Raw genomic sequence first — 9,464 nt, forward strand, 5'->3', positions numbered from 1 at the left:
CGGCCTATCATTCTGTGATTCAGTGATTCTTCAATAAATCAATAGAGACCTCTTCTATCACCATATCTTTAATTCCAAAAGGAACAAACACCACTTTGTTTTATGCTAAGATTACCACTGAAACCTACACTAGTTTTAACTTAAAATCACTACCAAAACACATTTTAGAGGTGTCTAATTTCTTGTTTCTATTTTGCCATTGGTAGATATAAATTAAAGGTAACTGATCATAGAATTCTTTTGAAATAAATGATTTAATCCATCTTAGTATAAATTAATTACACTTCATGGCAAAATTCCTGTCTTATGCTAAACATCTTTTACTAAGTGCTGCTGTGTTTTTTCAAGAAAAGTCAGTCCCTTATGTCCTTCCAAGATGTTGCTTTGAAACAGACGAACCTGGGCTTTGTGCCAGGACATCCATAATCAGCCAGAACATTATTCTAGGTCACACCACCATTCCTTTGCAATGTTTTGGTGGGAGGTGGATATGAAACCAGCCTGAAGTATGGGGTGGAGAGCAGGGATTACAACATGCCTACTGGACAGATCTTCTCATCCAACTAGTTCAAAGCTTTCTGGAAAAAGGAGAAGGGAAGGGAAGGGAAGGGAAGGGAAGGGAAGGGAAGGGAAGGGCATTCAGAAGACAGCAAATTCAGAAAAGTCTCAGGCCAATCTCATGTGCACAGTGCTTACACTTATGCTGTCTAAACCACAGGCTGAAGGTGAAGAGCAAGAGGCATGGCTAATCATAGCCCTTGATCTATGATTACACTATACACTAATACGATGAAAGAGGCAAACAGCAAGAGTAATGCAATTTACTCATGTCCAAAAGGAAATATAGTGATCTTTGAGAAAATTGGGTTTGTTTCTCCTGTCAGAGTTGCATTGCCCTTAAGAGGTAAGCTGTGATGTACAATCTGAGGAATAAAGACTAGGTTGAAAAATCTAATAAACAACTGTGAAACACTTTCCTGACTCAGTTGTTTGCAGTCCGAAAGGAGAACCCACCTGTTTTACTAGAAGCAGATCCCTATACATAATAGGTGAGCACCAGACTCCAGAAAGGCAATTCTAGTTCAGCTCTTTCCTACTGAAGGAAAAATCAGCATGTGGTTCTAAGTGTTCTGAAAGTGCGTACAGGACCACTTGATGGCAGTCTAGAAAAAGTTAGGAATCAATTCAGGAGGCTTGGCAAACTGTTACCATGACATGCACTTTAAAAAGTATCTTTAAGAGACCACACAGTATTTGCTTTCTATAAAAACTGTAACAGAGAGAACCAGTTTCATATTATAGACCAGCTTTATCAGTAGTTCACTCTGAAGGCAGATGAAGATACAACAAACTTCATATGTTTTCAAACACATGTGTGGAAAAGCTTAGTTATGAGCTACAAAACTGTACATATTTTATACAGTGTATTTTTAACATCTTCTCCAAATGTTATTTATTGCTTTGTAAAATAATATTTGTGTGCATTCAGCTATCTGTCTACAATACAAAGGTCTTGAATTACTGTGTACATAGGTAATGTAGTTTATTTTGCTTGAAACACATTTTCTTTTCTCTTTGCCAGATGCCATGTAATCTGACATGAAAAATATTGAAAGAAAGAATTCCCTTATCAAATGAGATTTTGCACAAATGTTAATGTTTCAGTTCTTTGAAGTAACAATCAAAAGGGAATTCGTAAGAAAGAAGAGCCAAAATGTAAAAGCCTGTATTCTCATTTGATTGATTCTGTATGTTGGTTTTTGTTTTTGTTGGTTTGTTGTTGTTTTGTTTGTTTGTTTGTTTTGCCTTTTTAATATATTTTCTTATTTTGTTCTCCATGCTTTTCTAAATGTGCAAGAGTGACCTACGTAGAAATACAAACACAAAGTGAACATTCTGTCAAGAGGTAAATATTGAATTACACAAAACTTCTAGCTAATAAAGCATAATAGATGAAACAAGAAGACTTTTGTTGCTTTCTAGTTAGAAAACATCTTGGGCTTTAAGTATATTTGTTCACATTCCTTTTTTTTTTTTTTTTTTTTTTTTTTTTTTTGTGAAATTTCAAGTACTAGAAACATTATCTCCCAGCTACCAAATAAACAAAAGCAGAGACGAGTCACATAAAAATCAAGGATTCTTATTTCCTGCTGGGTGTCCTCATCCTGAATCCAGTTTGCTCCTGCAGTCAGCACTGCACTAATGACATATTTGTAGACACAGAAGATTTGGCAGAGATTTTCTACATCTTCAGGGTTCTTATTTCTGCTGTTACTGACATGCAGCAGCAATGGAGGATAGATACAGTGCAAGGGGATGCAGATGGAGCAAGGGACTCAGAAACATAGCAGTAAGTGCTGCTTGTGAAAACAAAACACTCTGAGGAACTGTGTTATAATTATTGAATGTTCTTAATAGATGTATGCCATGAAATTCAGCTGCCCTAGGTTGATTGATAAAAGGAGAAATACAGAGTTATGTTACGGAAGCTTTCCTGTGCTACGTTGACATCAGTGGGCTTTGCATCTAGCTCATTGGGAAGAAACCATGAGTCATCTTTCATATCATACTTTCAAATCAATTTGCACCAACAGCTTTGACATTCCAAGAATCAACTGCAGCTCTTAGCTTGATGGGGACAGTGCTCTTTTTCAGCTTTATTGCATGTAAGATCATCAGTCTATTCCACCAAGCCTTTAGTATCTTTTCCATCTTTACAGCAAAGAGCACTGCTAGCTGGATGTGGATTTGTCAGTGTGCTTGGGGAACGGAACGGAACGGAACAGAACAGAACAGAACAGAACAGAACAGAATAGAATAGAATAGAATAGAATAGAATAGAATAGAATAGAATAGAATAGAATAGAATAGAATGCTGGAATGGACCTTTGAAGATCATCAAGTCCAACTCCTGTCCAATTCAGGATGAATCAGAAATTAGAGCATGTTACTGAGAGCATCATCCAAATACCCTATGAACACTGCCAGGCGTGGGACATCAACTGCCTCTTTAGAAAGCCTCTTCTAGTGTCTGGCCACCTTCACACTAAGGAAACATTTTTTAATGTCCAATCTGACCCTTCTCTGGCAACTCTGTGCCATTACCATCCACTCATCAGCTCCCAGGAGCAGAGCCCATCATCTCCTCTCCCTGTCCAAGGAATGTCATATTAACAGATGTTAGTCCAAGTCCTTCATATTTCAGTTTCTTCTGCTTCTCATTATGTCATTCAGATTTATGTTGTTGCTCACATTTCATTCTGTGTTTGACCTACTATTAACAAGATTATTTAAAGCTTGAACAGCTTTTCTGTTGTACACTGTCCATTGCTAACTTTAATTACCAGTTCACAGTATTTCCATTGGTATGGTATGTCTTTCAGCCTCTACTGCTTCAACACATTTTGGTAGATTGAGATGTTTCCTATCACAGACATTGAGGTCTATTAATATATTAATTAAGAAAATGTTTCAAATCTCTGTCTCATAACTCCTCAGATTATTGGGTTTTATTAAGTTTTCTGCCTCAAATTTAAAGAAGACCCTTATCAGGCAATGGAGCTAACAAATCCTCTTTTCCTATACATTTGTATTAGGATGATTAGCTGCACTCTCATTCAGAGCACTCTCATTCAGAGCACATAGGTGACTGAGGATATTTTTACTGGGAGATATTTTAGGATCTTAAGGCAGCTTAATCAATTTAGTTTAATTAATGTGATTTAAAAGTGTTTTTTTCTGCTTTCATCATCATCTCTTATTGTAAAGTATAGTCCTGCAAAGTATTGTGCAGCCTCAGCTGCCTTCTGATTTTGTTGGAGCAGAAGGCATTATGAAAGGTTGCCCTTTGATTTAGTAGACTGCTATTCTGTTTGTCATCAGTTTCAATTTATTAGTTGTAACTGTTCTAAATATGTTAAAATTCTAGCAAAGATTCCAGGAAAGTTGAGAATATAGCTATTACCTAAAAAAGGAAACAGATCTGATATGAATTCACTACACAGTCACACACATAAGCAAATCTATAATCTATGAATTAAATCTACAAATGCATCCTCTTGCACAGAAGAAGGAAATATAAAACTGTGTGGAGAGAAACAAGAAAATGTTTACTAACAAAAAAAAAATAAAAAAAATTGTGCTTTCACTGCTATCTCGCAATCCCAGGATGGCTTTCTGGGTTGCCATTCTTCAAAGCTTTTCCAATACATAGAACTCTTCCAGAACCAAAACAAGTTTGTGCAGGAAGTGAAACTTTGCCACAGCTGATCTGTGCTTTGGTAGCAATCGAGAATTTTGAGCTGAAACATTTCCAGATGGAGATAAAGTATTTCCTACAGAAAGGAAACACTTCCTATTTGTTCAATCTAATGTAATTTAAGATATCCCATTAACAAGCCTATCTGAATCCAAGGCTGTAACAGTGGAGTTGTCTTAAAATGACTCCTGAGCCAATATGCTAGATACTTTTTCTAGCTCCACATTAGTGAATACGGAGTAACTCCATAAAAGTATAGGGCCACCTGCACAAACTCATGCTTCTTTGCTGCTCGCACAGTAGATGGGAGAAGCTAAACTAACCCTCAATAATGTTGTAAGAGCCTATAATATACCATTATTAATTAAATATGTTATCATCTATTTGCTTTTCTGGAGCAGGGCTTTGATTCTTTATGCATAGTGTATGCACAGAAGTAGATCTCAAGCATTAAAATTGTTGAGTTACCTACCATCAATGACCAGGAGGGAAGATATGAGGACTTACTGTGAGTGTGCTATGTGTAGAGCACAGAGATGATGGAAGGTTTCCATAAAACTGTCCTTGCCAGTTCTCTCCCACAGCAAATTTCTTAGCAGATTTCTTCTAGTTGCTATGTAAAAATAAGGCTTCAGAGAAAACAGTGTAAAAGGACAAGCTGAGACTTTTCAAGCAATGTGAGATGCTTTTTTGGGAAAAGCTTGCCATGTGACTGTGCTTGAGAAAATGGACAAGGAGACAACTATTTATAAAAAAAAAAGAAGAAGTGATGGAAAATTTGGTGGAGAAGTTTGCAAAAGCCAACATTACTTTCATTGAAAAAGCCAACCAAAGTAACCTTACCCTAGTAGAGTTGTCACAGGCATGGGTTGGTGGCTGGACTAGGTGAACTTGGTGGTCTTTCCAACCTCAGTGATTCTATAATTCTATGATTCCACTCTCTTTTTCAGAGCCAAAATCATATTATATTCTTCCTCAAGATGATTCTCAAAGCAGAGCACTGCCATTACTTTTATTAAGGCACTGAGCTCACTGTGCCTTACCTTGCTGTGGCTGAGCTCTGTTCATTGAACAAAGATAATCACATAGATTTCACTCGCACCAACCATTTAAATCCTCTTGATTACACTGTTTGGATATGCATAATTGTTATGCAGACTTCCTCTATGAGCGCAGGACCAGATTTTCATCTGAATACAGCTGCTGTTAGCATATGGAGGATGGTAAGGTGGGTGTAAAGATTATTTCCAAAGATAAGCAAAAACATATGACTAACAATAAAAATAAGACCTTTTGTTTTTAGGGTTTGCTTCTCATTGCAATGAAATTCATAATTTACAGGATAGATAAAATGCAAACATCAGGAAAACACTGTTTCTGGGATTTCAGAAGCATAGTTTTTGTATGATCTTTCTCTTCAGATATCAGAGAAGGTTTGGCTTTATAATAGCAAGGAAATAAAAAGATAATGTTAATAATCATGTTTCTAAATTATGAGTTGTAGGAAACCTTGATAGCTCTTCATAAAGCAGTTTCTTTGATTAAGCTTGTGCCAATCTTGTCAGTCAATCTAAGCTACAATTAACCTTTCTGTGTGCTGCAGTGATTATGAGCTGGATGCACCACAGACTGCAGCATCCACTCTGACTTGCTTTTGAGAGGGATGCTCCATCAGCTTCAAGGATACCATGTGGATCACAGAATAACAGAATTGTAGGGGTTGGAAGGGACCTCCAGAGATCATCGAGTCCAACCCCCCTGCCAAAGCAGGTTCCCTACAGTAGGTCACACAGGTAGGCATCCAGGCAGGTCTTGAACGTCTCCAGAGAAGGAGACTCCACCACCTCCCTGGGCAGCCTGTTCCAGTGCTCCGTCACCTCACTGTAAAGAAGTTCTTGCGCATGTTTGTGCAGAACTTCCTATGCTGCAGTTTCCAGCCGTTTCCCCTTGTCCTGTCTCCACTCACCACTGAAAAGAGTCCGGCTTCGCCATTCTGCCCCCCACACCTTAGATACTTATAGAGCTGGATCAGGTCCCCTCTCAGTCTCCTTTTCTCAAGGCTGAACAGACCCATACATTAGATACATTAGACTCCTTTTACAGAGAGATACAGGGTGTTAGACATTGTTCTGAATTGAATCCTTTAGTACCTTCAGATGTGAAGTTCTAAAATGGGGCCTTCTCATGGATAAATCTGCAGTGGTGCTTGTCTATCAATAATTGCTGTCATGTTTATCTGGTAGTTTTGAAGGGCAGAGACACATCATTCCACATCAGGAGATCTGTCTGTATTTGTCTCCCTCAGGACCTTCTACTTCCCAAATTTGGCTCTTCAGTGTCCTGTCACGGCGCTTTTCCACAAAATTTGAAAGGCTGAAGAGTGGGTTAGTCAAGTGGTGTGGATTTAGAGAGACCAAAAAGAAGAGGATCACAGGATAGCTGAAGTTGGCAGGTACCTCTGGGGCTAGAAATCTGCTCATACAGGGACACCCAGAGCAGAGTTCCCAGTACCATATCCAGGCGATTTTCAAAGATCTCCGAGGAGATAACTCCAGAGTCTCTGGGCAGCCTGTGCCAACTGTCCATCTGCACAGCACAGGAGTGTTGCCTGGCATTCAGAGGGAGCATCCTGTGCTGAAGTTTGTGCCCATGACCCTTGTCCCATAGAGAGGGGCCCACGATGGGACAGGAGAACTGGGGGAGCTGCCATCCATGGGGACTTGTGTTGAGCCAGTGCCTGAAGGGTGGACACCGTGGTATGAAGCCGTGTTGGGGCAGTGCTGGAGAGCTGCAGCTGTAGGAAGCCCACAGGAATCAGTTCAGGGAAGTCAGTATTGTGGAAGAGATCCATGTGGAGCAGGGGCTGAGAGTGACTATGGAGGAGCAGCAGAGACAAAGGTTATGGACTGACCACAGCTCCCTTCTCCTGTGCCACTCGCAGGGAGGAGGTAGAAGAGGATGGGTGAGGGGAAGGTGATTTTAATTTGCTTTTATTTCTCATTACTCTAGTCTGCTACCAATAGTTAATAAATTTCATTAATCTTCTTACACTGAGGTTTTGGTTTTTTTTGCCCATGGCAGTAGTTGGAGAGTGTTCCCCTTGTCCTTGTCTCAGTCCTTGGGCCTTTTTCTATCCTACTCCTTTGAGGAAGAAAAGGGCGAGAGTGGTGTAGTGGACTTTTGCTGCCCATCAGGGGAGACAACCAAACAGTGTTCAGTAAATATGTGTGACAGTGGTTAAGGAGTTGGGAAACAGTCAGTATTCACACATAGGGTGCACCTCTACAAATTGTCTCTGTACAGTTCTTTTATCTTTGCTCTTTCTGACATCTCAATCTACCATTATAGTTTACACAAATATCTCTATGGTAATCTTTTTCATCACACAACACCCCTAGTGTGCCAAAGCAAATGTTGGTATATCTGCTTTCCGGCAGATAAACATGGGTCTTAGCTGGTATGAGCCCATCCTAACACTTTCAAAGGAAGATTCAAGATCTGATTCTACAGAAATGCCAAGGAATCTTTCCATGGAAGATACAAATGCTGCAGGAGTCAGGGTTTGGGCATAATGACACGCATTCTTGTACAGGCTCATTGGCTAAGGGACCTGGCTGTAAGCAAAAGGTACTCTGCTCTTCTTCCTATGGGGTCTCATACTTAACCATGGAGACACAGCATGCATATGCTCTATTCTATCAGACCTCTCCGAACCCATATTTTAGGTTTCCTTTCAATAACTTGCTTGCATTGCAATTTTTATCAGGAGAAAACTAAATACTGGTCACATTGAGAGATTCAAGGACACTTTCCAATGGGGAGATGATTGTATTTAAGATTTATTGTACCGTGCATAAAAACATGACATACTGCTTATGACATGGAGATTTCAATTCCCATGATAATCCAATCTTCTTCAAACCCTGTTAAGAGATGCTTTATTGTACCTCTTCGAGTAGATCACAATGCCTGAAATTCCCATTAGATTAATTAAGCAACACTTTGAAGGTAACATTTTTAAGATACTTTGTGAGAGCCTGAAACAAGAAATACATTTAAATATGACAGCTGTTCTGGCACCACATTCCAAAATGTCCAACCCTTTCAGGGTGGCACATCACTCATGTGCCATGAATGAAACATGATAATATATTCCACGTTTGTCCTTTGTGTATTTTCAGAAGAATCTCACTAAGCACAAAGTCTATTAATATTTTTATTTGGAATTTGTTAATATTTTAGATTTTTCAGCAATCATGCAAACCTCTGCATTACTGAAAGAGTATTTTAGTGTTGTAGATATATATTAGAAAAAAATTCAATATACACTTTAATCTGTGTTTTGATGGTGACTGATTATTATCAGCAGGATATGAGGATATCATCCAGAATGATATTCAGGAAACGAGGACATGAGAAACAGCAACAAACACAATCCTCAATATAACTGCAAGAAAAATATTTGGGGTATTTGTAACTTGTTATCATAATTACTTGTCGTAATGCTATCCTTGACAGTTCTGGAAAGAAGTGAGAGGAAAATGTGTTCTGCTATGCTTTTGTCTGCCAGATTCCCTGTCATTTAAAGTGACCTGCAGCAGATGGAGGGGTAGACAAAACTTCCCACTCTTGTGATGTGCTGCCAAACCACAAATGTGCATTACTTTTGTCCCCCTAGTGGATGTTTGTACTTACGGAATAAGAGGACTCTACAAATGGTCAGAGATGATGAGGCAAAGCCTAATACATCTCCTTTATCTGTGTCAGTTGAATGAGAACAGACTCTGTAAAAAGGTCTCTAGTGTTCTTTTGACCTGGAAGGTGCAACTTCTTTTCCCCCCAAAAAAACAGAATAAAGAATAAAAAGCATTCTTTTTTTTTTTTTCATTTTTTCTTTTTTTTTTTTTTTTTTTTTTTTAACTTCACTTTTTATATTTTGGCCAGCTTCTGTTTGGACAGCTTATGAATCATTCATCACTCAGAATTACCTCTCTCTCTCAGAAATGCTTCCCAGCTAAAAACCAGCCAGCTGGCAATGTATTACATCAATTTCATTAGCTGTGCACACGCCCTTGATGCTCCATTCCAGCTCTCCCCCAGAGGGGGAGGATAGAGTAGAGTAGAGTAGAGTAGAGTAGAGTAGAGTAGAGTAGAGTAGAATAGAATAGAATAGAATAGAATAGAATAGAATAGAATAGAATAGAAT

This window comes from Lagopus leucura, unplaced genomic scaffold, assembly GCF_019238085.1.
Source record: "Lagopus leucura isolate 7727_CA_CO unplaced genomic scaffold, USGS_WTPT01 Super-Scaffold_100001, whole genome shotgun sequence".
Lineage (NCBI taxonomy): Eukaryota > Metazoa > Chordata > Aves > Galliformes > Phasianidae > Lagopus > Lagopus leucura.